General features: G+C 30.0%; 1 long non-coding RNA gene across 1 annotated transcript in view; it reads left to right on the top strand.

The window, feature by feature from the left end:
- LOC146992883 (uncharacterized) overlaps positions 1–3,825 on the top strand; it is a 47,700-nt gene extending 43,875 nt beyond the window's left edge. The window contains exon 3 of the long non-coding RNA XR_015039001.1: positions 2,514–3,825. This is a non-coding gene — a long non-coding RNA (uncharacterized LOC146992883). The remainder of the gene's footprint in view (positions 1–2,513) is intronic.
- Positions 3,826–7,351: the final 3,526 nt, after the last annotated feature.

A 7,351-nucleotide genomic window follows, 5' to 3' on the forward strand; every position in this document is an offset into this window, starting at 1 on the left:
ATTTAAATTCACATTTCTGGCCACAATTCACTTGGCACTCTAATCATACCTATTTTCATAACATTTACATTTTTGGTACTATGGGCGATAGAACAGATGAATTTAGGGGGAAGAGCATAAAATCTAGAATCGTTAATTTTAAGGTTGCCAATTATTTCATAGAGCAGCCATCGTATTTTGTTATGTCTTACACACACACGCACACACACCATATATATAAAACTCATCTGTTTTATTATTATTATTTTAAATTTAATTTTTGGTACTTTTACAAAGTTTAAACTCTAAGCTAGTAGATCCTCCCATACAATCTTGTATATTTTGACTAATAGCAAATTGCTATTTATTTTATTTTGTACATTGGCATTACCAATCCATTATATATAGTTTTTATTACACCTTAATGTGTTTCTTCAAGCGGACGCGTCGCGAAATTGGAACAGAGAATTGAAACTAAAGATTTTGGCAAAGTTTATTCAATTAATTTATAAAAAGTGTTTCGTATACAGTTTCAATTGTCTGTTTCGGCGGAACGCGATATGGAGTTAGCTTGATACGCAAATTATTAAAAATAATTTTCCTTGAAGAGCCACAATGAAATTCGAATTAGGCTAATCTACCATTTACCGCTTCTTAGTTTTTATATTTTTGTTTAAATCATTTGTCGCACTTTAATTCTAATGTTTAAAATATGCCTTACTTTAATTAGCATATTGCTTACAATTAGAATTGAATTTTATTTGTAAATATTCAAGTGTTTGTATTGTTTATTTTATCTTTATAACACATTTCATTGCACCTTATTTTACTTATGTTAATATTTTCACGGAACCACAGTATCTAAGCAACTTTTTAGCGTACGAACTAGGAAATTTCTTTTAACTTTTTCCTAAATTTTGCAGCTCAGTGCGCAAGGTTTTTGACCACATAGGTCTTTTATTGTTTGTTCTTTTTATTTTAATTAGTTATATACGTATATATATATATATATATAATCTTTTGTCCCATTGGGAAAATATCTTCTTGGTTCAGACAATGTTTTCTAATTTTAAACAATCTTAGCTGCTTATTTCACAGAAGTGTTTTTTGTTTGGAAGGTTTTAAGCCAGATATATCATTGTTCGGAATTCTTACGCAGTGAGAATAATTGAAGGAGTATACGACTTTACTCACTATCATATAATATTCGCAATCTCACTGACAAAAGACAACATGAGAATTTTTAGTACATAACTCTTTCTCAAGAAACTATGTTGAAAACTAACACAGAAGCAACAGTTAAGTTTTAGGGGCAAAAATAGCAACTGGTTGCATTATCCTTCAATGCATTATTGTACTCAGTTTCAGAAAAAGACCACGAGTAATCCTTTGACCTAGTAGAAGATAAACTTTCTTTAACGTTAATAAAATGTAATCATCAGACCAGTTTGCTCTGTAAAGTAACGAAATAATGCAGTAAATCAATATGATACTTTATTCTACGAAATCTCCAGCTTGAATGGGGGGGTACTAGTTTTATTTTCTACGACTAGGAAAGGCTATTAGTTTTTTCTGCTTTATACCCTTTTAAACACTAAAAGATATTAAAATGTTTGTACAGCATTAGACAAATGTAGTAGTTAAGAACTATATTGCTATTTTGCAGTTAGAGAATAATAATCCATTTCCAAAAGACGATTTAAATTTTATCTTTTCTAAAAGCCTAGGAAGTTAATTATTTAGGCAAACCGACTAAGATAAATATACGAATTAATTAATACGTTACAATGCAAATGCAATTCTTATTGTGGAAAATAAATAAAATTATGTTGAAAATACAAAACAGTATTTCAGGTAATGCAGATTTCAATAAGCGAACAGTAAACTCTCTGTCGAAATACTCTCCGAAAAGACTGACTCTTCTGTTTCGAAGATTACGTAATATTTTTGTTGAACGCTTAAAATTTTCCGATCAATCTTTCGGATATGACAGCCTTCTAAAAATCTCCAGTTGCGGCGCGAAAGCGTTTTTACAAAAAGAAAAAATATTAAATGATAAACATCCTCAGCTCCAGTATATAGATGCCACAGATTAAATTGAAGAGTTGTTTTATATTTCAAAATTAGTCAATTATCGAACATACTTTGCTGCTATAAGATTTTTTTCACTAAATTTCCTGATGTATCTTAAAGAAAAGGAAATTAAAATAATTTTGAAAATATTGATTTAAGAAAGGAGAAAGCAAATATAAAAGCTACTCTCTTTTCCCGGCCTAATTCAATAGGACTTCAATTTTTTTTATTCTATTAGCATCCAAATATATGAATAAATGTAATTATTGTGAGGCAAAAACGTTTAATATAACTTATATTTGAATCAGTATTTTTCTTTATTTTAACATGTTCTCATTCCATAACACATTTCATATATAATCTAGATGAATATGTCCTCCATATCTGTATGTTTATTGTGTAGAATACCATTAATGAATTAGAGAACAATCTATGAATTTTGTGTTTATTTTTCTTTTTAGGTTTCCCATGTTTAGAACACTAAGGAAATCAGAAATGTTCCAAAATATCTACTGTTTACACGTAATAATGATACATTACTTTTAAAATGTTTTTATCGGATTTCATTTATTTTGAAAAATCAGTCCTTCTCAAATACTTGAAATAAATGAGCTATGAACTGAACCTTCAAAAATAAATAATTCAAATTATTTTTATTGACATTTTGAACCAGAAATAATGGTAGACAAATGTTTAAAATTTTGATATTTTATATATTTTTTTAATTAATTACATTATATAAAGTGATGCATATTATTCGAAGACGGAATCTCCGTTAAAGAAAGTATTCCTATTTTCAGCTTGCAAGAACTTTCCTTTCCATCTTATTTAATTTGTTGCACATGCAAGTTAAAATATTTTTTTTCTATTTCTGAACAAAGTTTAATTTTATACTAAACATAATTCTCGCTTTGGTTTCCACCTTTGAGGGCTTGCAGTCTGAATGCATTTCGGAATCTAGTAAAGCAAAATTTATGAAACAGCTGATATGTCTTAAACGTTTTACTACTAAATTTAATTCATTTATTATTTTTCAAGCGACTGATGAGCTTCATTCTTCTATTTTCTGCCAGATTGCAGGCAAAATTTTAACCCATGCGATCTGACGAAAGCCTAACATCACATTTTTTTCTGAATTCAGAACCCATGTGCCTAGAGATAAATTTTTCAGCATTGAGCTAGCAAGACATTATTAATCATTTGCATAAACTTTTGATCTGAACCAGTTGAAATGGCGGACACCAGGAAAAGTTAGAACAGTATGCAACTAAACATTTAACGACGAACAAAACTTAAAATACTCACAGCTGTTATTATTTCTCCTATGAGCAACTCAATTTTCTAAGAGAACCGATTAACAAGCTGTCGTTATCAACATGATCGTTCACATACATCACTAAATTGAAATCATCTGATATTAATTCTAAGGCTAAAAGCATATAGCTAAAAGCAAACGCTGTTTCTGATGGGGATACATCTAATGCCATATTCAGGTACTTCTAAACATGTAAAAAGATTTTAATGTAAGTAAGATTTTCTGTGTAAGTATGAAATGTATACAGCAATAGCATGAGTTATTTGAGTTCTTTTATGGATAAAGAGCATCCTGTCGAATTTTATTCTAGTTACAAATTTACAAAATAAAATTCCTTAAAAAATGAATTGCATACTTCTCCATTCGAACTGAAATGCAAAAAACTGAACTTTTTAATGTTAGTTACGGTTTGGAACATACTATGTTTTATATTTATAGATAATCAGAAAAAAATACCTTTCTTTATGCAAACTATGATTTCTTCACAAAATAGCTCAGCGGTTTTTTCCACACAGATCAATCTTAAGGCGAAATTATAAGCAAATGACAACTTCTGTAAACATATAAGTAATTTGTATTAGAATTTTGATTTAGTTTCCAACTCCATGTCGAAAGTAATTCATTTAGTGCACCTGAAATTTATATTATTTAACTGATGGAAAAGGATTAATTCAACTTTGCTTACATTAAATAATTCAAAAACTAATTCAAAATTCCTTTTTTTTTTTTCATTTCTTCTTCTTTACTCTTTGTTTGAAATATTGAGAGCTTTTTGTTTTTATTTTGTTGTCAGGTAAATTTTTTATTTCTTTCTATGAAGTAGTGTTTTTATTTTTATTTTTTTTTACATTTGGTCTAAATTGTTTTATATATACACACAAACACACACACACACACACATATATATATATATACAATAATTAAATAAATAATTAATATTAATTACTACTTACTAAACGAAAAAAAGTATAATACACAAAAATTAAAACATATAAATATGTAACAGAGAAGGTATTTATTTAAAATTAAAAAAAAATATTTAAAAATATAATGCTTTCAAAATGAAAGTTTCGAAAACTGAAATTAATAAGAATTAAGTCAAGTAAATACTTAGAAAACTGAATAAAGGAAACATGGGAAACAATGATAAATTTTTCGAAATATTTATTGGAATTAATTCTTCTCGATATTTACTAATTTCAATTCCGTTCATCATAGAAAATTCACTTTGCTGCGCTGGTTAAAAAACTCTGCATAGACGTTGTATTTATATATATATTTATATATATTCCAAAATGAAAACTAGATGAATAAGCTGAAAACCATTGTGGGATTCCACCCTTTTATCTAACAACTAAATGTGGAGGAACCTAGTGTATACCTAAGCGAATAATAGCTTTAGTTCAGGAATAAAGACGTAAACTCAAGAAGAGTTAATTACCCTTTATTGCTTAAAATAAGAGTTAACCGATGCCCCTTTCACAGGGCGTACAGGAAAAGCTCCACTTGGGCTTGAACTCAAAATAATAAGAAATAAGACTTTACTAATGCTTAACTAAAGAGATGTAGCCGAAGCTATCAAAATTCTAAGTAGTTGGCACCTAAGTATCGAATAAGTTAGCCAAGCTATCAAGTGCCCGTAACACGGCAGAGCGTAGTAACAGCTTAGAGAGGCGTGGCCAAAAGATAAACGCGCGCTAGTCAGAAACTCTGAGGCTCTCTTTCGAAGTCAGTGGAACTTCGACTTAAATACTACTCTTACTCATTTGCATTAAATGCGATTTTAAAAACACATTCTGGCAGGAAATTGTAAATTAAAATTAGGAGGGACAGGAAAGTAGCTTTAACTAAAAATAACTGTTAAAAACTTAGGATGAACCTTACAACATATTAAAACAATATTATTTAAAATTATTTGTTTTAAAATGAAATGTATTACTATGTAATTGTTAAAAAGTAATATTATTTTAAATTTAATTTTTGGCTTTATTGCCGTGTTCATTGTGTAGATTAGAAACATGGCTGGACTGTTACATTATCTTGTGGCAGCAACCTCATGAAGCGATGTTACGATATGTATAAAACCTCATTCTAATTTCCTTGAAGTATTTTTTTTACACTTTTTTCTAGTGTATCGAGCTCTGACTGGGAACTCCGAGATTAATTTCTAAAATTAGAAGTCCAGAGCTCTTTGGAAGACTATCAGGAAAGGTGAACATAAATAATTTATAATTAAAATTAAATATTAATAATTCAAATATTACGCTGGTTCTTGTTGCTTTACTTCTAAAATAATCATTATTCGGCGTGTTATTTTAACCTAAACCTGTAAAAGATACAAATAAAAATTAAAACATTATGTCAAATTAATAATACCTAGTTAAATAATGCATTAAAGCATTATACCTCTCCTTATTTGGTGATGCCGTTCATCTAAGTGCTTTGCTACGCTATTTTATATGCAGGGTAAATCACCTAAAACTAGAACTACAATTACTTCTGAAATAAAAGGTGTTACTGAATGAGAATTCCGCAGAATGGAAGTTTAGGTAAAGGCTCATAATTTGGGCAATGTATGGATTTTAATAGTTATTAAGTTTCGAAGTTTTTTCAAAGTTTCATGTTTTCAAATAGAACAATGCATATTGACATTAATAAAATAAAACCAGAGGCAATTAGAATGTTATGGATGCTTTTTTGCAGGATTCTAGCGCAAGTAGTTTATGAGCTATCGTAACATCAAAATTGTAAATACCGTGAGTTATCTGATACATTTAATGAAGTAGTAACTGGCTACGATGTGTGTATACTTGTATACATTTGCTTTATTTTACGCGACTTGCATTGGGACTTTCTTGTCAATACTTTGTGACAGTTCATAGAAGCAAGACATAGTGGAAGATGGCAATTATTAATTCTGCAAAAGCGAACATGCTCGTGGTGTAGGGAGAATATAGGAAGAATGCTGTAATTTCTTGTATTGTGTATGTTAAAGGATATCTCAATAGACGTAAACTATCTCGATAATTATTTGTGAAACTTACAACCGATTACTGTAAAACCTAGAAGTGTAACACCTAGAAGAATAACGGAAACAATCTTGGGATTGGAGAAGAGCGCGAAATTAATGTTGTTGATGTTGCTCGAGATTCGCAAGTTAATTCTAAGCATATCGCAAGAAGGAGTTTCATCAGTCAACGAAGTGTGCTACGTATTCTTCACTATCACAAGTTCCATCTGTTTCATGTCAATCAAGAGTTACATGGAGACAATTTTGAAAATCGTGTTAACGTTTATACATGAGCATTAAGACCTTATACACTAGATTTGTTATGCATTTTGTTTAGTAATGAAGGGAGTTTTACAAATCATGTCCGCATCAACAGCAGAAACATGCACTATTATTCAGTGAATAATCCCCATTGTCTTCATCCAGTGAAGCACGTGAGTCCTCGGAGTGTAAATGTGTCGTGTGAAATAATAAACCATCTTTTTTTAGGCCCATAGTTCATATACGGAACTCTGGATTCCAATAAGTATGCTAACCTTTTTCAAACGAAATTACACAGATGTTAGATTTATCTCTACAGACTTGGGATATCAGCACGTGATTGTTTCTATCTTAGTGCAAAACTTGCTACAGCTTGTGTTTACCAAGTGTTTCAAAACCACTGAATTGGATGAAAGAGCGTTTTTCGTTGTTCGGTCTCTTGATAAGATCTGACCTCTTTGAATTATTTTCTGACGAGAAAACTAAACGATACTATCTGCAAGACATGCCGACTACGTCAGAAGATACGAAATGACGTATTACAGCTGCCTGTTCTGAAATTTGGGCTGTAATGGTTTAATGTGGGGAGCAATCTTTAAATGACAGACTGGAGACTTGTATTGTAGTTGGTGGCCATATTTTTTAATACAACCTGTGAATACCACAGTCTATTTCTTCCTCAGAATTTTCATAATTTTATTCTTCACTTTTGT

This window comes from Stegodyphus dumicola, chromosome X2 (assembly GCF_044657685.1).
Source record: "Stegodyphus dumicola isolate Sdum_Otavi_A_Nest chromosome X2, ASM4465768v1".
Classification (NCBI taxonomy): domain Eukaryota; kingdom Metazoa; phylum Arthropoda; class Arachnida; order Araneae; family Eresidae; genus Stegodyphus; species Stegodyphus dumicola.